The sequence below is a fragment of the Biomphalaria glabrata genome, chromosome 3, assembly GCF_947242115.1.
Source record: "Biomphalaria glabrata chromosome 3, xgBioGlab47.1, whole genome shotgun sequence".
Taxonomy (NCBI): domain Eukaryota; kingdom Metazoa; phylum Mollusca; class Gastropoda; family Planorbidae; genus Biomphalaria; species Biomphalaria glabrata.
Genome location: NC_074713.1, coordinates 38,462,621 through 38,485,996, shown reverse-complemented (window position 1 = coordinate 38,485,996; position 23,376 = coordinate 38,462,621). Strand labels below are relative to the sequence as shown.

The 23,376-nt window shown below is 36.6% G+C and overlaps 1 protein-coding gene and 1 long non-coding RNA gene across 14 annotated transcripts in view; one reads left to right on the top strand and one right to left on the bottom strand.

Moving 5' to 3' along the window:
* The window catches only part of LOC106074180 (protein numb-like), a 21,608-nt gene extending 20,140 nt beyond the window's left edge, over positions 1 to 1,468 (bottom strand). For 2 of the 11 annotated variants that reach the window (XM_056024923.1, XM_056024931.1), the window contains exon 1: positions 1,393 to 1,468. The gene's annotated coding sequence lies outside the window, so the exon portion shown is untranslated. Of the gene's footprint in view, positions 1 to 1,227; positions 1,247 to 1,289 lie in introns of those variants that run through there. The other 9 variants (XM_056024927.1, XM_056024932.1, XM_056024926.1 and 6 more) reach the window with 7 other exon arrangements.
* Positions 1 to 23,376, top strand: part of LOC129925312 (uncharacterized) — a 27,384-nt gene extending 4,008 nt beyond the window's left edge. Inside the window, exons 2-3 of one of the 3 annotated variants that reach the window (XR_008777111.1) lie at positions 1,378 to 1,471; positions 22,046 to 23,376. This is a non-coding gene — a long non-coding RNA (uncharacterized LOC129925312). Of the gene's footprint in view, positions 1 to 1,377; positions 1,472 to 7,857; positions 7,943 to 10,212; positions 10,359 to 22,045 lie in introns of those variants that run through there. The other 2 variants (XR_008777112.1, XR_008777113.1) reach the window with 2 other exon arrangements.

Here is a 23,376-nt window from a genome sequence, read left to right as displayed (position 1 = left end):
ATAGACAATGAATATTATATATATATATATAATATGTAGATCTAACTTAACTGTAACTCTAGATTAGTCTAGATCATAGTCATCAGTAGAGTCTAGGTCTAGACTAGAATCTAGAATTAGAATTGACTAGATCTAGAATCTAGATCTACCTTAATCTTATTAATTTTCTTATGATAATCTAATCTTGGTCTCTAAATTAGAGTCTTAGACTACTTAGAGTTAGTATTTAGATCTAGTAATCTAGATTATCATCTATCATTCTATGACTATGACTGTCTATGAAATGAAAAAGTGGACTATGAGTATGAGTACTATGACTATATTGAAACTATACTGACTGACTAGAATACTCGATCTAGAATAATCTATATTTCTAGATTATGTAGTTTAGATCTAGAAATCTAGTTAGTCTAGTATCAAGTACTAAGTAGTAAGTAAGTAGATCTATGACTATTGACTGAGATAGATAATAGATTCTAGTCCTAGGACCTAGTCAAGATCTGGATCTAATCAACTAATGTCTAATGACTAAGAGTAAGACTATCTAATGACTAAAACTTAAGTAAAGTAAGTGACAGTAAGTCTATCTGAGTATCATTAGTATCAATACTATTATATATCTATAAGTATAAGTATGTATACTATTATTTATTATCTCTATTGACTCATTTCTATCATGTCAATCATGTCTATTCTAGATTCTATAATTAAATAACCACCAGCCAAAATACCTAGACTTGATATAATCTAGATTGTCAAATGAAGAAACTTTTATTTTTATACACAAGAATAATTAATCCTAGATTACTCCTAGTTATCTCTAGAGATGATTGATCATAGGTCTAGTCATAGTCATACTTAATCATGCTAGATCTACTATCTATCTAGATCTAGAATCTAGATAGATTCTGATAGATCATCTATCTGATTCTGATAGATTATACTATAATTATAGATCTGTCTATCTAGATTCTAGCTAGATCTAACTATATAATAGTATATATAGTTACTAGACTAGATAGAGTTACGTAGTGTCAGTCTAGACTAGAATCAATCTAGATCTAGTAGAGTCTTAGTCTTAGAGTAAAGTTGGAGTCTGGAAAGTCTAACTAGTCTAAGAGTTAAGAGTCTAGATATGGATCTAGATTTAGTTTTAGACTTTAGTTAAGATAAAGATGATCAGGAATAATCTGACATTATTAATGATAATAGAAATTCGGTAAACACAGGCAATTATTTATTTCCTCAGGCTCAGGTGATTCAGGTGTCAAATGAATAAACTTTTATACACAAGAATACTTAATCCTAGATCATACTAGCCTAGACTAGATGATGAATAGAAATTCGGTAAACACAGGCAATTATTTATTTCCTCAGGTGATTCCAACATACCGTAAGAAAAAATTGTAACACACGGCAAGCGGATGTTTCAGATACGCATGCGCCAAGGGTTATCGATTGCATTCCTAACGTACTGAAGGCTTGTTTTATTTTTCTGTCAATTCAAATTATTTCATTATTGTACATAGATTTATGCCAATCTGTTTTATATATATCTAAATCTATATAAAATGCACACTTGAAATATTAATTTTTTTAAATTGCAAATAATATCGATGTAGTTATTAGTAATTTAAGCAAAATTATGGAAAATCCACAGAATGAGTAATTATTGACCAGACAAACGTCATCGTCTCTAGTAGGCCTATAATCAATAGGCTTAGTGGTAATGATTTAAATATGAGAAGAATGTGTAAAGAATGGAAGGGGAAAAATGAGAAAAATAATAATAACAGAAAATAGAACTAGCTGCTGCTAGACCTCATTCTAGAATCTAGATCATATGTTCACTTAATTTTTAAAACTAAATATATATAGATCCACAAATCTATTTTGACTATATTAACATATAGGCCTACAAGGTTACAAAGACAGTTTGTGTGGGAACAAACTCAAAATCGGCCACCTAAGTAGTCCACTCAGGCAGGTAAAAAGGCAGGTATCAATATTTTCAGAAAGAACATCAGAATTAAATTCTATCAAAGACAAATGACAGAGAAGAATGGAGAAAGAAGGTTGACAGATATTGTATGGTGCCCCAGCGGTCCAGCAAACCAGAGGATAGGTGAAAGTGAATGTGAAGTTAAATGCGAACCTGGCCTAACTGATGTCTTATAATGAATATCTAATTGATCTAATTGTTTTGTAAAGGGTTAATCTCTTAATTTTATATTCAAATCCTCAAAAACAGAAAAAAAAATCATTTCGTTAAAAAAAAAATTCCTTTAGTCATGTATTTTATGCACATGGCCGCACTGCCGTTCACGCGATAATATGAAAAACTACTTATTAATTATTGTTTTAAATTATGTCCAACTTATATGCATACTAAATAAAAAAAAAAGTAAACATTATTTTTTGAGTAAATGTAGGGCAGAACTTACATAGCGTAGCAATAAAATGTAAAAAAAAAAAAAATTTACAAAAAATCTTAAACCATTTTCATAAATGTGTTAAAAATATGGTCAATTTGCAATGCCCCCTATTTAAGAGCCTCCAGTGTTACTATTAATAATGAATAGTTGTAAAAGTGATTTAAAAATTAGATTTTTCGCATTTAGAAAAGAAAAAAGTTGCAGTTGCATAAGAAATTTGAATGGACTAAAATATTATGATGTCGTATTTTCAATCTTTTCTAGTTTACGAGATCTAAACGGGACAGACGGACATACATTTCACACAAAACTAATAGCTAATAAAAGGCAGCATTTTGCTAGGTCTAGACTAGAGACTAGACTCTAGACCAGTGATTACCTAATTGGTCATAATAGACTCCATGGTTCTACGGCGACTTCCAATTGGAGGTCTATGGGATGTAGGCCTAAATGGGGATCTTCGATATTGGAACTCATTTAAGCAAATCGAGACTTGAAATTTATGTAGACAGTAGGCATTTGTTATTTTTTTTTTTATTTCATTCTTTCCCTGTCGAACAATCAATTGAACTGCCTTTAAGCCCTATCAACAAAGTTTTAAATAAGGACGCTATGAAACCATGTTAGCTGGAATATCATTTTAAACAAAGATAAAGTTTATAGAATAGACCCACAGTGGTCTAATTCTCTAAATCTTTACTTCGAAATCACACAAAGAAGATGATGGGTTTTTATTGTGTCTTACAATTGTAACAATATCTTTTTTATCGGAAACCAGAAGACCTCATAGGCTTACTATAAAAAAAAAAAGTGTCCCTTTCAGACCTTGCGATCTATAGGGCAGATGATGTAAAAGTCATCTGTTAACGAGGGTGTCATGTGGCCAGCGTAACGACCAAACCACCTTTACTTTCCCCCAACCAATGTAAGGTAGCCATCAGAGGCGCCCTAATGATTTCAAAACTAAAAATCCCAGTCTTCACCGAGATTCGAACCCAGCACCCTGGTTCTGATCGAAGCCAAGCGCTTTAAGCCACTCAGCCACCGCCCCTCATTCACACTATAGTTATGTATGGCTCCTTCTGTCTCTGAAGACAATAGATGCGCCCAGATAAGACACTGGCTTTGATTTCGTCTTGAGACGGAGCAGAATCTGGAGTGACTGATCAAACCAATTCTGGAGCGGAGTATAGTAGCCTTTATAGTAATAGGCAAAAAATGTATTGAGTCAGCCTTGAAGAAGTGTTACGAACCATTTCACACAAATCTGCATCTGATATCTTAAAAATTTCCTGTATGCAGCAAAATAGACCTAAGCCAGCCAGGAAAACCAATGACTTGGCAGAATTTAAGTCATTGGTTAACATGAATTACTAGATGCATGACGCGTAGGACGTAATCGTCTTCTTTTTAAAAGCAACATCTGTATTTTATAAGATAAGATAAGGTGTATTGGACTATTGGTAAAATGAGTTAAGAAATTAAAAGTTTCACGTGTAGGCAGTGGCGTAGCATCCATGGCGCGAAGGGGTTCAATGAACCCGGGCCCACGACCAATAGGGGCCCACAGCTGTGGCGTAGCAACATGGCGCGAAGGAGATCATTACGCTTGGGCCCATGACTTATGACCAGTTGGGGCCCACATTAGAACTTAGGAAGAACATTTGTTTGTTCATTTGAAACACTTTGAAGTCGTTTAACTCTGTTAAGAAGTTGTAAAAACATTCACTTTTAAGACATTAAGACATTATTACTTATATGCAGTCCTAACTGAATCAAACGTTATGACATAATTACTTATTTAAAAAAAATGTACGATCTCTACATTGGAATGTCTTTACATTTAGATTACTCTTTTGTCTCACACTAAATTTGTCTTATTGGCTGGAGGGGGGGCCCACCAAGATGTTCTTGAATCCGGGCCCACGGGTACCTAATTGCTACGCCACTGCGTGTAGTAGGCCTACTAGTGTGATACCGATGTTTAGGCCTAATTGTATAGCAGGCAGTGGTTACGCCGTATAGATCTACCCTCTCTTACCGTCACCTAAATTAAAATATAACGTAACACAAATAGTCCAATATTTAAACTACAATCTTACATATGACGTCCTAATGTGTCTTAAAACGAATATATATTAATTTGAACCAGAACAGGAAAGCATTAGGATAGAGGAAAGAACATGATATCAAGCGATTGTGAAGAGTTAAAATTGGTGGAAGCTAAGGAACCGTTTTATGTGTTTCCTGAAGGCTGTAGTAGGGACCTGGAGCGAAGCGGGGAAGGCTGTCGTTGGTCCGCATTCAGGTTGCTGGTGAAAGGACTGGTAGAATTAGTAACAAGACTCTTGGAATGCAGAAGCCTGTTATGTGTTTGTCCTGGTAAATAAACACATTTGTTTACTGTAGAACCTCGATGAGTTGCCTGCCTTAGAGTTACAACAATACTGTCTCTAATTCAGTCACAAGAAGCACTGGCACTTGATTTCAAACATCACTTTAGTCCAACACCAAGCCGTATTTATGCCATCTCCCATTTAGCTCGAGCCTGTCTTTGTGGTCCCTTAAGCTATGTCTAATTCATTCTCTAATTCTTGTGCTATCACCCAGACTGCTTTCACATTTGATAAATTGTTATCTTCCAATCAAGTGTTATAACACACATATGCTAGCCCGCACAGCTTTTCAGACGCTCTTGAAAGATTTGGATATCGCTTTAGTAAACCGTTAAAACGTTTAATTACAGGGAAAATGGTCGTCGAGTCTTCTACTCAAAGCTTCTCTATTCTGCCTTCCCTCAAATCCGGACCTGCTGCGATAGTTTACAATCAAAGCAAAAGATCCTGCCTGCTAACTAATGTCTGAATAGATCCGACGTGAACATGACCTGTATGATTGTATAGTTTTAGACTTTAAACAAAGAGACAGCAACATTACGTGTTTCTTTTCTCGCTCATACCGAAGATGGACGAACAAAGATAGACTTGAATATTAAATAGCACTGACTAGAATTAATCTTGTTTTAAGAAGAACACATAACTGAAATAAGGTTACATGCCAAATTTCGTACGACAAAGTAGCGCTGACAAAATGATGTCTTTAAAATGTCTGTAAAAAATCATATTTATCTGGAGGTAGCAGAGGTTTGAATTCTGAGTTTTTCTTCTCCCTCGGGCAGGAGGAACTCGTTAGCTTTAGGTGGCAACCAACCTTTTGTCCTACACGCTAAGCTCCTAAATGTTATCACCGACAGCACCATGGGGGTGGGATGGGGCTGGGGGGCGCGAGACATCGGGTAGATTGGTCATGAGGCCATAAGGTGAAAATCTGTAAAAATCACTAACTCAGATTTGACAATATGTTTCAGAAGAGAAAAGAAATAAAATAGATTCTAGAAAAAACATTTTAGACACATGCAGATCTAGGTATTACAAAAGACTAAAGACTGAATCATTTATTTCAAAATAAAATGCTGCACATATTTTAATGACTGCATGTTGAGCGTCTCGCTAATGACACACAAGTCCTAGGTTCGATCCTTATACTAAACAAGTTTTGTCAAGGACAAATAAAATTTATATTGTTATGACTCTACATTGCGCACTGCCATAAGTTGCGAGACTGTGCACCATGAGACACAGGACAGAGACACGCTAAAAGATAGAGGAAGTCAAAGATGGCCGATAATTAGATCTAGGATGTAAACAAGAAAGAAGTGCTGCTATTATTGGTTACTCTAGTGGTAGCCTATATTTGTTATCGCATTACTATTGTTCTATTATTAAACTTGTATTTTGATATATCCCTTTCATTGAGGTTCTTTTGACTCGCTGTTGGCTGAGTTACAGCAATATGTTAAATGTTTTCTTGGAGGTTCAGAGTATGCCGATTTAAATTATTCCGACTGCGGATTCCAGCTGTGGCTGATTTTGAAACCAATACGATGCCGATGCCCACTCATTCTCATCGTAAGACCTCAAAACCATCCATTCGAAGATTGTTTGTTTCTTTTCTTATGGTGGTTGATTTTGAAATAAATACGATGCCATTGCCCACTCATACTCATCGAATGGCCTCAAAACCATCCATTCGAAGTTTGTTTCTTTTCTTGTGGTGGTTGATTTTGAAACCAATACGATGCCAATGCCCACGCATTCTCATCGTATGACCTCAAACCATCCATTCGAAATTTGTTTGTTTCTTTCTTTTCTTACGGTGGTTGATTTTGAAATTAATACGATGCAAATGTCCACTCATTCTCATCATATAACATCAAAACCATGTTATCGGTTTGAAAGTCTAACCTACAAGATTACAAAAGAGAGTTTGTATTTTTGGTCAAGAACTTGATACCAGTTCTTGATGGCTAGAGTGGTTCTCACTACTTCGGCTAATATAATGTTTAAAGCTAGTATTAGAGATGACGATAAAGTAAAGAAACACAACAATAATAATTATTATCATTTCACACTCTGGACACACATTTGAAATTGATATATTGATTTACAACTAGGCGTTAACCACCAACACTGAAAATAATGAAAAAGAAGTAAGTTGATGTTTATTAATATATCAAGTTAGCAAACGTTTCGAACGACAGTAGGGACTATAATATGCAAAACAAAATAGTAATAATAATATTATAAAGTGTTTTCTTTAACCTATGTGATTCCAGAACTAGAATATAGTAAATCCGCGGGATGACGGGAGATGGGAGCGGGCAGGGTTTGAACCCTGGACCATCGATAAATCTGAACGACAGTCCAGCACGCAAACCGCACGACCAGGCAGCCATCCATGGCGCGAATGGGTTTAATGAACCCGGGCCCACGACCAATAGGAGCCCACAGCTATGGCGTAGCATCCATGGCGCGAAGGGGTTCAATGAACCCGGGCCCACGACCAATAGGACCCCACAGCTATGGCGTAGCAACCATGGCGCGAAGAAATTCATTACGCTTGGGCCGATGACTCATGGCCATATGGAGCCCACATTAGAACTTAGGAAGAACATTTGTTTGTTCATTTGAAACACTTTTAATTCGTTTAACTCTGTTAAGAAGTTGTAAACATTGACTTTTAAGACACTATTACTTATATGCAGTCCTAACTGAATCAAACGTTATGACATAATTACTTATTTAAAAAAAAAGTATGATCTTTACATTGGGATGTCTTTACATTTAGATTACTCATTTTTTTGCCACACACTAAATCTGTCTTATTGGTTGGAAAAAAGGGGGGGGGGGGCAGCAAGATGTTCTTGAACCCGGTCCCACGGGTACCTTGCTACGTCACTGCGTGTAGGCTAATTATTTGCTAACAAAATATTTCTCTATAATGATGGATGAGCTAACCTTGCCTGCTATTCCTACTAATGATGCATTATTATTTGCATATGTTCCTATTATTTTGAATCAAGAAAACCATGAAGAACTGCTCTGTCGAGAAAGTGTATCAATTGCTCCTTCACACTAAAGTACCCGGTACGATGATTGTCAAAAGGTTTTTGCAATTTCCAAATTTAGAACAGTAAGAAAACATATCAATGAGAATTTTTAATATTAAACATAACAAAATTGAAGCCCAATTTTTTTTTATCAAAGCACTGAAAGCAGCTCTAATGGGCACCTGGCATTAGTTGGGGACAAAGTAAAGACGGTTGGTTGTTGTGTTGGCCACATGACACCCTCGTTAACCGTAGGCCATTGAAGCAGATGACCTTTACATTATCTATCCTTTTGACCACAATGTCTGAAATGGGAACTTTACTAATAGGCTATTACATACCTATTAATTTCGAGATAGGTCTACCAAACAAAATAATTATTTACCAATAGTTAATTGTCTAATTTTTGGTTACATTTTTATTTATTGATTCTTGTGTTGTCAGGTAAAAGAAAAAATTGTGCGAAATTTCAGCTTGATCCGAGATTGGGTGTGGGAGAAATAACGTGTGGGCCTTACAAACCTTTTACCAGACAGACAGTGTGAGTTGATATAAAGTTTGTAAAAAGGAACTTTTTTTTTTTTTACGATCGTAAGAGGATACGATTAGGCTAAAGGGTAGCAAAACAAGACTCTCGTGGGGGTGCCTAAGGGGGTGCGAGATTATCCTCATTGGACTGTGCGGAGTTGTAAAAAAGCTCCCACAACCTTGTCACAATCCAGGCGCTGTTCCTCAAGGGGCCTTTATGGTGTGTCCCGCACAGTTAGCCTGGTATAGAAAAGGAAAATGGCGGGGGTCTTAGTGTACGCGGTCTCTTGCCGCGAGTCTGACCCACCCGTCAGGCCGGTGAGAGGGAGCTCTTGTTCACTTTTGCTGGCCTAGAGTTCCAAGAGCTGAAGGCTCAACTCTACCTGACAGTTTAAGAAGAAGAATAGGAATCGCCCCAAAAAACTTTCAGAACCTTCTATGACAGGCTACCTTTATAAAAGATAAGCTATATGAAAGCGATGCATTGTACAGATTACATATATAAAGGGGCACCACTAGGGACTAAATTTTTTATGAGAGACATAAGTGAACTAAATATAACGAAATAAGGGACTGCGCCGACCAGGACTCGAACCAGTGACCGTTTAGACCAAAAAAAAAAAAAGTGTGGTTATAGAGTGACAGTCTAGAATGGACAAGATTTTTATTATAGACCTTTGACCTCCGCAAGGAACAGAACAGTGGCTTAGCTGGGGGTGGGGGAGGAGGGGGGAGAGTTTGAAAATCCCTCCGGGTCCCCACTTGAGGGGGGGAGGGACCAAAATGAGTTTTTTACATTAAAAATTAAATATTAGGCAAAATTCAGGGGGCCCCAAAGAGGTCAAGCCCCCCCCCACATGCCCCCTAACGATGGAATATTCCTAGCTACACCCCTGGAACAAAACATGGGCTTATGTTTTCCTCTTAAATTGGTGGTTTGATTCTCTGTTCTTTTCAACTCGCTCCATAAAGTCCATGACTTGCAGGGTCACAGGAAGCAAGAGGAGATAATGGACCCGCTGTCACTCAAACTAGGTCGCTCGCGTGTCTCCACATACGTGATGTCACGGACATTGCCGATTATAAGCTGCACAGTCTCCGTAGTCTTTTCCTTCTCTCTCTTTTTTTATCTTCCCCTTTTCTAATGTACTGTTGTTGTTTTTTTTTAAACACAGAGTACCTCGTGTACCGTTAAGACCCACATTGGTCACGCCCATATATTGACCTCGTTTCAAAGTCCTCAACTGGCTACTCTTGGTGTATGTGTGTGTAAAAGAGGACAGTGTAACCCAACAGTTTTAGTACTTTGCACATAGCTAGTGTAACTGTTGCGACGGCATTATAATTTATTACTAGACATGCAAAGTCCATAGTTTATAAGCTCAACCTACAGCCCGCGAGCCATATCCAGACCCTCTAAACATCTGCCCACAGTGACTAATGAACAAACTCAGCCTCGGTTTCATTGGTCTCGAGAATTTATTTTTGCGGTGATACGACACGTGATCTGTATGTCGAAAATGCATATATGCATCTCTCCCCCCCCCCCTTTTTTCCCAGTCAAAAAAAGGAAACAAAATCCAAAACATGTAAATTAATTACTCTACAGACCATGGAGTGACTGTTATTTTATAATAATACACCAGAGTTGAGAAAGAAGATGATGGTTATATGAAATGTAGGTCTACTTTTACTTGTTCGAGTAGATCATTTGGATCACTTGGTACCAATTTTGGTTTTAGTTTAATTTATTTTAATTTTCAACATATACAACGACCGGCTACTGGTTCAACCGAGAAGTGGCTTACTGACTACTGGTCCAATTACAAGTAGCTGACAGTCTACTGATTCAACGACAAGCGGTTCATAGACTACTGGTTCTATGACAAGTGGTTGCCAGTGGCGTAGCTAGCAATGTGCAGGTGGTGCGGGCCGCATGGGGCATCAAGGGGCATCAAGTGGTGGAGGGGGGGGGGCATCAAACTGAGGACAAACTTTCTCAGTAAAACTACACATTGTAATTACATAAATAAAAACAAACATATTTATTTGTTTTGATAATTTGTTATGTCCTATATTCTTTCTTAAATGAAATTTAAGCTGTAGACCAGCTGGAATTTAATTTGACCAGATTTCTTTCAATCTCTGAAGGCAACTTTTACACCTTTCTTTTAAGCCTTACATGATGTTACTTCAGTGTTCCCTGCACTGGTTATGGACAAGTTTATAATGATGTTGTTTTTAGTTACTAATTAGTAATGTTACAATCTCTTTTGTGAACCAGTGGGGGAGGGGGTAACTGGGAGAAGGTTTTCCAACCACTGCTAGAGTCAGGATTCGAACTCAAGCCCCCTTGCAAGGTGGCTAAACCGTAACTAAGCAGTTTTAGTCTCTCAGCCACTCATCACTTGCTTGGAGGGAACTTGAAGTTTGTCTGTGACTAGGCAACAATAATGACAGCGAGGCTCATTTCTAGTCTAAACACAATTTAAAACTTTATTGTGACAGTTACAGATTAACTTGCTAACTTAACTATCTAATAATCTAATGATTCTATTCCAATCAACAAATGAGTCAAGCGTTTGATAAATCATAAATGAAAATTCTTCAATTTTTACATATAGATTTATAGAATTATTTAAGTATAATAGGCCCGAATATACAGTACGAATATATTTTTAAGTAAGAGTGTAACAAAATCCATATTTCGTATATTAATAATATTATAGAATTGGTAGATCTAGGTCTAATTTTTGCCTTATAGATTAGTTTTTAGAAATTTAGATCTAGTAGATCTAAATCAGACTACTTTTAAGTCTAAGTTAAGGTTTAAGTTAAAGCTATTTGCTAGTGTTGTACGGGGTTGTGACTCTAGATTCAAGCTAAATATAATCGTGTACTACAATAACTACATTGAATGAGCTCATCATTGTAATAATTTTTTTCCCATATTGGGCCTATTTAGTGACGACTGTAGGTTAATAATCACTATTAAGTGTATAGATAGAGTATATAATTTTAAACTTTGTTTTTCTAGATCTAGGCCCAGCACCTCGATGGGATCAGTCTAGATAGATCTAAATAGATTGGTCTAATCTCTAAATATCCAATACTACTATTACTAGATCTAGACTTCATCTAATTGAATTTAGGTCTACTTCATACATCATTAATGATCTGAGAAAAGAACTCTGCTCTTGATCAAAAGCAGTAGATCTAGAACTACAATAAGCCTGAAGCAGTAACATAAGCCATAAATTGCGTAACTTGACTTAAACGAAACATGTGAACTGAGGCTCGCGGTACTGCGTGGGCTGAAACGCTGTTCGCTTGGCTAGATCAAGAATAAGCCGACAAACAGTAGATCTAACATGTAAAGCCATAAATTGCGTGATTTGACCTAATTTCCCCAACTCTAACATCCACTTTTTATAAATTGGTGTGTTTTAGTCGCCTTTGTTTTCAGAAACTGGCATTCCTGTAAAAAGGAATACGCTAAGCCATAAACTGAAAAACTTGACCTAATTTCCCTTAATCTACGTCATCGACCTTGGTTGACTGGGAGATACTGATCTCGAATGGCTTCGAGATTGTGAAATGTTATAGTCCCTAAAACGCACATTAAATTGCTTATATCTAAATAATTACAAAGAATATATGTCTAATATTTCGTATGTATGTTTTTTAAGCATTATGAAACTACAAAACCTCTTCAGTTGGTCTTTAAATAAGCAAGAGGGGAAAATGCGGAGAAATTATCTGTAGAGAATCTTGGACATCATGCGTTTTCTCTTAAAGCAGAATCTGGCACTCCGTTGGCATCACGAACGAGTTGAAGAATTGGCAGTACAAAATCAAAGAAATATCCTGGAGTGAAATTACTACTCAAGTACGACCCATTCCTGAGAGACCGAATTAGTACGTACATGTCCCAACAAAATAAAAACGAATTTAAAAAATACAAGGTTACGAAAGACAGTTTGTGTGGAAACACAAACTCAAAATCGGCCCCCGAAGAGGTCCACCCAGTCAGTCTTCAATATTTTCAGAAAGAACATCCGAATGAAATTCTATCAAAGACAAATGAGAGATAGAATGGAGAAAGAAGGTTAACAGATCTTGTGTAGTGCCCCAACGGTCCCGCAGATCAAAGGATAGGTGAAAGTGAATGTAAAGTTAGATGTGAACCTGGTCTAACTAGTTCCCCTTTCAGACCTTGTGGTCTATAGGGCAGATGATGTAAAGTTCATCTGTTTTGTGGCCTACGGTTAACTAGGGTGTCATGTAGCCAGCACAACGACCAATCGCCTTTACTTTTCCCCAAGTAATGTCAGGTATCCATTAGAGCTGAGTGGACTCAGAGGCGCTCAAAGATTCCAAAGTTGAAAAGTCCAGTCTTCACCAAGATTCGAACCCGCTTTACCGCTCAGCCACCGCGCCTCCCCTGGCCTAACTGATGTCTTATAATTGATCTAATTGTTTTGAAAAGGCTCAATCTCTTATTCGAATCCTCAAAAAAAAAAAAAAAAAAAATTCCGCATTAAAAAAAAGTTCACAAAAATGAAGTTTACAAGATTACTATTCTTTTTAAATTAGGTCTAACTTGTAATGCATACTAATTAGCTTTTTCTCATAAAAAAACTGCTTGCATAACTGATTTAAAAAATTAGATTTTTCACTTTCATAAAAAAAAAAGTAGCCGTTGCATCAGAACTTTGAATGGTCTAAAATATTGTGATGTCGGAGTTTCAATATCTTTTCTAGTTTACGAGATCTAAACGGGACGGACGGACAGACGGTCAGACGGACAGACATTTCGCACAAAACTAATAGCGTCTCTTCCCCTTTCGGGGGCCGCTAAAAATTTACAAATAAAAACGAATTTATTGTAATATAAGTGCTCATGATAACAAACAAAAATATCTTACAGAAAGTTTAAAAAGTAAATATTTCTAGATTATTTTACACAGTACACCTAACATCTAAAATCTAGATTAAAATTTGATGGTACATTGACACGCAGAGCCCCAAAGACGTATTAGCCACAAGAAAAAATTGCCAGGCGAAAAAAGATGAAGATAGATTTTCTATCAACACACAATAAAGAGCTACTGATGGAAATACCTTCCTTGGACCGTATTGTTCATGAAATAATAACTCCACAAGAACACGTCATGATAAATATGAAGTTTAGTGGCCTTTATTGAATCTTTAGATGGAAATCAATCTCGATGGTTCTCCCAACGAGATAGACAAACGAGCTACTATCAAGTTTAAAATCAAAACCCCCTTGGCTGTGCTGGGACAAGTTATGGACAAGTGATGGTTTAGTATTAAAATCTCACCTAAAATAGACAAAATCAAGCAAAAAATATGTCACTAAATTCAAGGGGGGGGGTTGACCCCCTGACTACGCCCATGATATTTAGTAAATCTACATACTGATATTCTACATTTAGTAAATCTATAGCAGTGATTATCAAACTTTACACGTGACACCCCTTGAGAACAACACATTTGTGTTCGCGACCCCGCAGAGGATCTGGGATGCGCCATTAGATTTTCTTGCGGGGTTCTGGTCCGATTCCCGAAGTCAATCTTTTCCCCGCATTCTCAGCGTCATAAATTCTTTGGCGTAGTCCAATACAGCGGACTTTTCATCACAGTATTTAAAAAAAGCGGTAGAGGTAGGCTAAGTCAGTTGGGGGACATTCGACGAAAGAAAAAGAGGTAGGCTAAGTCACTTGGGTGACATTCGACGAAAGAAAAAGAGGTAGGCTAAGTCAGTTGGGGGACATTCGACGAAAGAAAAAGAGGTAGGCTAAGTCACTTGGGGGACATTCGACAAAAGAAAAAAAGGTTAGATTCTAAAATCGCTTTGGCGAAAACGTATTAAAATGTCATCTTTGAAAGTTTTAAATCGATCTTGAGACAGAATAAATCTAACCTCTCTCTCTCTCTCTCTCTCTTTCTCTCTCTCTCTCTCATCTGTCCTATAACTTTCGCCGTAGGGGGACTAGGGATGCTCTGACAGCTCGAGTAACCCAAACCCTCCATTTTTTCCCGGTTAGCAGCTTTTTTTTTATTGGAAAACGAGAGGGGCCGGTCCATTCCTTTATATTGTCCAGCCAGTTTTGCAGAATCCTCTCGCGGAAACTGCATCAAAGGTCTTAAAACTTAATTTTTTAAAACATTGGTAATGTTTCTTACTTGATGAATAGGTAAATGTGTATTTAGAACTCAGTGTGTCCTTGAAGAAAAAGACTGCCTTCGTGCCCCTTTCGACAGAGGTCCCCAAATTTTGAGGAACATTGTCCTATAATAATAATAATAAACTGCTTACCTAGGTCGCCATAACCAAGTTTCAAAGTTAATACACCAGCACTTGGCTTTGACTCACTATTTGATCGGTAAGGATACTCCTCCTTATTACAAATACTCACCACAAGAGGTTCTTGAGTCTACGGATCATCTACTGTACTGTGATAGGCCTATTTTAACCAACAAAACGGTAGATTTTAATCGCCCTGATTTGCTGATCATCGATAAAAAAGAAAAAAGCCTCTACCATTATTGACATCGCCGTACCACTATCTCATAATTTAAAAAAAAACTGAGCTGGAAAAACAACGAAAATATGGGAACCTTGGCTTGGAGATTAAGCGTTTATGGAAATTATCTAAAACAACAATATACCCCATTGTTATATCAACCGAGGGGATAATAACAATTGACCTCACAGATACCTTCAAGGCCCTTGGCATTCATAGGAACATTCTCGTTGCCTGTCAGAGGGCTGGTAGGCCTACTTCTGTAGACCTGCCATATCACCAGAAAATTCCTCGGTGGAAACTGATAAAAAGATTACGATGAATTTTGTTTCCCTTTAACGAAACTCGACCCTGGCTTCGCCAGAGAATGAATACTCGTTCTTTTCTAACATAATAATAACAATAATAACAATAATAATCTTTATTGTCCGTAAGGAAATTTGTCTTACAATTTGTAGGGATTACCAAAACAGCAACCATGTAATGATGTTTCCGGTCTCACCGAATTGACCATCGTCACAAAAGGAGATACAAGACACACACAAACTCTTTTGTTCCCCTGGCAATCATTAAACACAATTCAAATGTCTGATCTAAACATTTCACATGTAAATTGTGTGTCCATCTGGTGTGAACGTATATTTTGTTTGCTAGAGTTTAGTTTGGCTGAATACACAAATTGTAAGACCAATTTCCTTATGGGTTATAAAGGTGATTATATTAATACTTAGTGACTGAAAAGTCCATAAAAAAGGAAATGGACAAGTAACAGTTTAAAAAAAAAGTAAATGTACCCCTTTAGACCCTGCGATCTAGAAGGCAGATGATGTATAAGGTAAAGGTCTTCTGTTTCTGTGGTCGACGGTTGATGAGGGTTTAGGTAACATGTAAAATTACATTATTTTGAATCAACCGTGTCATTAATTTTTAAAAGATGAAGACTAAAAATAATAAATTAGTAAAATTAGTGAAAATATTTGTATTAATTGTTTTTGTTTAGCGCAACTTCCAAGCTCAATATAAAGCATGCTCACTGCGGAATGGTTCCATCACATTCTTGGACCAGTTGGGGGGAGGGGAAGGAGGGGGGGGGACCTGGGAGAAGGTTTCCGTGCTGCATTTTAATTGATTTTTTAAATTATTTTTTAAAGTTGCTCTGAGTCTGAATTCAAGTTTAAGGTCTTAAGCCTCCACAGTGTGAGGACTAAGCGCTAGCCACTGAGCTATTCAAGTACTTATAGAAATAGAAATTACCTATTGCTAGTCTCAAAATTGTTGCACATGGATTATCTCCCCTTGGTTTAGTACATTTTTCACATAAGATATAACATTTATTAATTATGACTAATTGATTAAATAATCGGTTAATTGTTTTATTGATTCAAGTGGTGTCATCAACAATGAATAATTGTGCAATGTTTCAACTTGATCCGAGAATGGGAAGTGAGACAAATAACTTGACAGCAGACAAAGATGATATAGCTTAATGAAGCATTTAAACAAAAAAAAGGAACACACACATGACTCCGAGTGAACTAATAGAGCACGAATTACACATTCAATGATTGGACTCTATCCTTCATGCCGTTCCTCAGGAAAACCATTTTCTCGTGGCACTTTTGTACATTTTAGAAATACAAGAGCTTCCCCAGGAGTACACGGCCTCCGGCCTTGATTCATGAAGGTGACCTCAGAAAAGTATGAAGTGGGAGTGTATAAATCCTCAAAACGAATGTCACTGGCTGAGCTCTTCAAAACAATCTTTTATTTCTGGTTTTCGAAAAAGGTAGTTGGCTCAACCCATGACATGATACCAGGTCAGGATGGATGATGATATCTTGCTTATTCCATTCTGATTCTGCTGAACGCCATTCAAATCAATTGTAGGCCTACAATGAACACAGTAGCAGAGTACGGCTACAACCCAAACCTTTTTTTGTCTCTTCTTGTAGTGTTTAACGTCTTTGGTTTGCTTTTTTTTTTTTTTTAGTTAGCTATAGGCTTAGATCTAGACCTCGAATATATAGGACTTCAGAATTTCAAGAATTATTTTTTTAATTTTAGCTCGTGGGGGGTTGCTATAGAAATTATGCTAAGAAGAACATCTGGTTTTGGTAGACTGGTCCAGGCGATAGTGAGAATGTTCACTTTCTTGTATCGTCTGCCACTTACATTGTCTTTTTTTTTTTTTTTTACCCTATGTCTACCACTCTGGCATATTAATTAAATAACCTCGGTACAGGCTTGGTGTACAAGGGAGACAACTGACACTAGACATGCGCAGGCGAAGCCTAGGTTAGACATGGAGGGTTAGCCAAGAAGACAATAGGTTAGAATCACAAGAATAGCAGCTGTGGGAGGTAACTCTTAAAATAAGAAAATACTTTTCCACTGTGCAGTTATCTTTCTTTGACAATGGAACTATACTACTATACCAGGGCTGGCGAACCTATGACACGCGTGCCCAATGTGGCACGCGAAACGATTTTGTGTGGCACGCGACGACGATGATATTAAGAAATGTGTTTTTTGGAAAAAACACGGATATCTCAAGTTACCATAATTAATAACGTTCAATTATTTCCGAGAACTGTAAATAATATGGAAGAAGCGCTAGTGGATCATATCCCATATAATTATTTTCATATGACTGTGTTTCATTTGGGGAGCATAGGGCATAATAAATTTTTTTCAAGACAAATCTCGTATTTGAACGAGATCTCCTTAGCTTCCGCCATTTTGTTGATATTGAAAACGTGTCGGTCTTACATCGATTGCTAGCGTTGCCATCAATAAATGTTTATCAGAATAATTACCATAACATGTCATTCTCAAAAATAAAAAAAAGAAAACTTAATGAAGAAGAAGGAAGTGGCCGACCTTTTCAAGAGTGGTGGACTGAAAGATATGGAATGATTCACAGAGAAAACAAGAAGCCTTATGTGCCATGTGTTTTGAAAGTGTTGTTTGTCGGACATCATCAGTAAAACGTCATTATGAGTCCAATCACAGCTGGCTTTTAGGCAAAAGCGAGGATGAGCAAAAAGAACATATATCGCGTGAGTTAAAAAAAGCGATTTCACAATCCAGTTCTTTTGTAAACTTTGTTAAAAGTTCTTCTAACTTAGTGGCTGCAAGTTTTGAAGTTTAAAAAATTATAGCTAAGCATGGAAAACCTTTAAGTGACGGTGATTATATCAAGGAAGCAATGTTAGAATATGCGTCTTGTTTGTTTGAAGACTTTCAAAACAAGGATAAAGTCATTCAGAGAATAAAGGATTTGCCAATAAGCCGAAACACGGTTAAAGCGAGAGTTATGAAATTGCACGTTAATATTCAAGACCAAGTAAAGAAAGATATTAATGCATGTCAAGCCTATTCTATTTGCCTTGATGAAAGTACTGATGTGATATCGTCCGCTAGACTGGCCATCATTGTCAAATATAGCAAAGGAAATGAAATACACGAAGAACTAATAAAATTAGCAGCTTTACCAACGACAACAACAGGTGCAGATATATGTCAAACTGTTGTGACTGAACTCAGAAATGCAGGTGTAGATCTCAAAAAAATAGTTTCTATTACAACTGATGGTGCTCCAAGTATGACTGGAAAAGATACAGGTTTCGTTACTTTGTTTACAGGACATGTTGGACACCCACTAATAACTTTTCACTGCATTGTGCACCAACAAGCCCTATGTTCAAAAAAACGGCTTAAAGGAACTTGAAGACATTATGAAATGTGTAACAAAAACCGTAAACTTCATTACTGCCCGTGCTTTGAATAAGAGAAAATTTGAACAGCTGCTAAATGAAGTTCAGTCCAGTTACTTTGGCTTATTAATGTACAACAACGTACGTTGGCTAAGCCGAGGTCACGTTCTGGAACGGTTTGTGGAATGCCTTGATGAAATTCGAATCTTTATGGATGATAACAAAAAAAAATTGCTCAGAATTGACAAATGTTGACTGGCTTATCAGACTAATGTTTTTTACCGATTTTTCATCCCATTTAAATGAGCTTAATACGAAGTCGCAAGGTTTCGGAAAATCTGTCGATCAGGCATTTGACATCTTGACAGCATTTGAGAAAAAGTTGAAGATTTACAAACGTGACATAGAGAAGGAAGAATTAAAATATTTTAACAAACTGAAGAAATTTTATGAGGATTTAAAAGTTCATGATACTACCGGCAAAGATTTTCAGAAAAGATTGTTTTTAGGGATAATTGACACAACTGCTGAACAATTTTCACTGCGTTTTGAACAATTTCGAAAATTCGAGTACACCTCCAAATTTATAAAATATCCAGATACAGTAGATTTTGAAACTCTGGATTTGACCATGTTTTCTTGGATGGGATTACACGACTTTGAAATGCAACTTGTTGAGTTTCAGTCCAGCGCAATTTGGAGACAGAAATTTATTGACTTACGAATACGACTTGAATTAATTGAACGTGAACGGTTAAATGGATCATTAGAACCTCAGATATTAGCAGAAAATGAGATCCTTCAAGTTTGGAATGACCTGCCTAAAACTTTCAATTCTCTGATAAAAGTAGCAACATCCATTCTGTCAATTTTCTCGTCTACTTACTCATGCGAATCTTTATTTTCTACAATGAATTATATTAAATCAGATGCCAGAAGTTGCTTGACCGATGAACTAAGTGCGGCGTGTGTAACTTTGAAGAATACACGGTATACACCAAATATCAAACTATTATCGTCTACCACACAACAGCAGAAGTCGCTCTGATTGACCTGCCCTAAGACTTCAAACTGTAGGTCAGGATAATAAAATTGAATAAACAAGTAATATTGTTACTAAGCTGTTTTTATACATGCAGTTGACTTTCTGGCTGTAGCACTTCTTTAATAAAGCGGCGTCACTAGTAGACCTACTGGGCACGCAACAATCTTCATTGTTTTTAAATTGAAATTAATTGGCACTCGGACTCAAAAAGGTTCGCCAGCCCTGTACTATACTAACAACCAAAGAGATTCTAGAATCTAGACACTCTAGATCAGGGGTTCTCAACCTGTGGGTTGCGACCCCTTTGGGTGTCGAATGACCATTTGTCGGGGGTCGTCTAAGACCATCGAAAATTTTACTTTCAATCTATTTATCATGTAATTTTTTTTTGTCGTTTCTAGCAAGCGTATTTGTTCCATAGTTGGTAGCCTAGAGCTTTGGATTTGTTCCATAGTTGGTAGCCTATACCTTTGGATTTGTTCCATAGTTGGTAGCCTATACCTTTGGATTTGTTCCATAGTTGGTAGCTAGAGCTTTGGATTTGTTCCATAGTTGGTAGCCTAGAGCTTTGGATTTGTTCCATAGTTGGTAGCCTAGAGCTTTGGATTTGTTCCATAGTTGGTAGCCTATACCTTTGGATTTGTTCCATAGTTGGTAGCCTATACCTTTGGATTTGTTCCATAGTTGGTAGCCTATACCTTTGGATTTGTTCCATAGTTGGTAGCTAGAGCTTTGGATTTGTTCCATAGTTGGTAGCCTAGAGCTTTGGATTTGTTCCATAGTTGGTAGCCTAGAGCTTTGGATTTGTTCCATAGTTGGTAGCCTATACCTTTGGATTTGTTCCATAGTTGGTAGCCTATACCTTTGGATTTGTTCCATAGTTGGTAGCCTAGAGCTTTGGATTTGTTCCATAGTTGGTAGCCTAGAGCTTTGGATTTGTTCCATAGTTGGTAGCCTATACCTTTGGATTTGTTCCATAGTTGGTAGCCTAGAGCTTTGGATTTGTTCCATAGTTGGTAGCCTATACCTTTGGATTTGTTCCATAGTTGGTAGCCTAGAGCTTTGGATTTGTTCCATAGTTGGTAGCCTAGAGCTTTGGATTTGTTCCATAGTTGGTAGCCTAGAGCTTTGGATTTGTTCCATAGTTGGTAGCCTAGAGCTTTGGATTTGTTCCATAGTTGGTAGCCTAGAGCTTTGGATTTGTGAGAATAAAACAGTGACATTGCTCAAAGTAATTTTCTTTTAGTAAATTATGAAACGACTGTCAAACATAAATTTAATGAACTCAAAATAGAAGGTGACATATTGAAGAAGGCGGATATTTTGTTAGAGGATAAAGAAGACACTTTGAGTTAGTGAGTGTTACATCATTGTTTGAAGGCAGACATGTTTTTGTTTCCATTGATAGTTACTTCTTGGTACTGAGTTTGATGGGTTCAAAGTGTTATGCTAGTTCACACTGATGTCACGCGAGGTGGTCGAGAGGTAAACTCGAGGTGGTCGAGAGGTAAACTTCTAAAAAAAAAATATTTTTTTGTAAATCTCCGTCAAGAAGTTTTTTGTTTGTTTGTTTTTGTTTTAGTCAGAAAGTACAAAACTAAGTAAACTAGTCCACCTGGTAGACATCTTTGTAATCTTGAAAAATTAAATTGTTCAATAGTTGGGGTCGCTACCTAGAGAGGAATCGTATTAGGGGTCGCGGCACTAAAAAGGTTGAGAACCGCTGCTCTAGATCTATATCTAATTCGCTAACTGCAGACAAATTGCATGATATTCTTTAAAATGACAATTTTCTAGCAATATTATAACTGAAGTCAATTATAAACAAGATCCATGTTGAAAGTGTAGATGTCAGTGATTTGTTCCGACGATTTCCTTTCGAATTTTTTTTTTTGTTGGGGGGGGGGTCAAAGGTTGAACATTCAGATCTTATAACATAGCTCAACGTTGTACAGCATAGACCAACAATCGGACATGGTGGATAGAGTGGACACTAGCTAGGAGATGTTCATCTTGCACTGATGACTTCAATTCAAGGTTCAGGAAGGTAAGGTAGAACGAAACCAATCCTTACACAAGGTCTGAACACTGATCTGCAACGTCACTACCTGTGGTCAGATAAAACCAATAGCTGGTTGCCATGGCACAGGTCTGTGCGATGTGGCAAAGAGCTAATAGTGTAAGCTGTTCACGGGTTGTGACGTTGCATAGTACCACTGCATTATATGTGTTACATAGCTGAAGGTCTCTCTTAACACACACTCAATCAATAAGACTAAAAGCACGACTACATTAGACATGTGTTTTATTATTACTTCCAGATAATACAAATTGAAGGGATTTGAATTCAAGGCTATACATGATGCTGCTACAATGATGCCACTGCAAGTCCTAACAATACCTAGTCTAACATTCTAATCCATACTTTGGAGGAGTGAAATGAATATCAAGAGGGACTCTTTCTGGAAAACAAATTAATAACATCAAGAATACACGTGTAAAAGATTTGCTTTAGTTTATTTCATTCACAGATAATGATTATTCAAGTGGGCTATTTTGAACTCACAGAAATGTCATTTTCTTGAAAGGGACTTCTAAAAATCAGCTTAAACCCTAAATATAGACCTAACCTTCAAATGGGAACAGACAAAACTCTAGACAGTCAGACTTTAGAGAAGTTTTTGAGATCAATTATAATTTACAATGTGAACAAATCACTAATTCATATTTTTTTTTTACACTTTGTTTCAAAATGCTTTGTCTGTTAATACTGGAGTGAGTTTTTGTAACCCTAACTTTAATGTTAAACAAATGTTATTTGGTTAGGTTATCAAATTAAAAAGTTAATGTTACTAAAGAGTACCATCTGATGTGTACTATAACTCAAAGGGTCGTAGCTTCATTAAAATTAAATGTATTTATTCTTTTGATAGAGTTACCCTAGTAATTAAACAATGTATGGCTGGTATCTGTGAATAAAAACCTGTCCTATTTTATGAAATACTTTACAAATTTTGGTTGGGTTGTACAAATAAAACAAAATAGTCATAAATTATAAACTCACTATCACATCTCTTTAATTCAGTCGGCTTTAAGTTGAGTGTAATAATGCCGAAGATTTCTTTGAACTCAAGATGATCACATAAAAAAACAAATTATATGCATTACTTAGAGACTTTAGGTTAACTGATGAATTGATCTCATATTTCAGAGGATCATTCCTCTACTCTCATCCCTCGAATCATAACAAAATTAATTAAAATCTTTTCTTACAGGCATATAGAAAAACGCTGTTTTACACAATCGCAACTCATTATCAAATAGCGGCACAAGAGTGACTGTCATTGCTGTCAAAATTATGCATTATTTTTTTTAAAGAGTGTAATAATTTGTCATTGTAAAGATCACTAGTGTATAGCTAAGCTATGATGTCCAAAAGCAATAAAAATTTCTAAGTAGAAACTAACAATGTTGTTTTTTTTAAAAAGGCCTATATAAGGAAATAACTGCTAATTTGAAAACATTACTTTATTTATTTCCTTTTTTTTTAAATAATTAATTATTTGTTTAATTTTGTTGATTGATTTGTGTTTGGTTAGGAACACTGAATAATTGCCACACCAAGTTTCCACTTGAGCCAGAAAAAATGTGT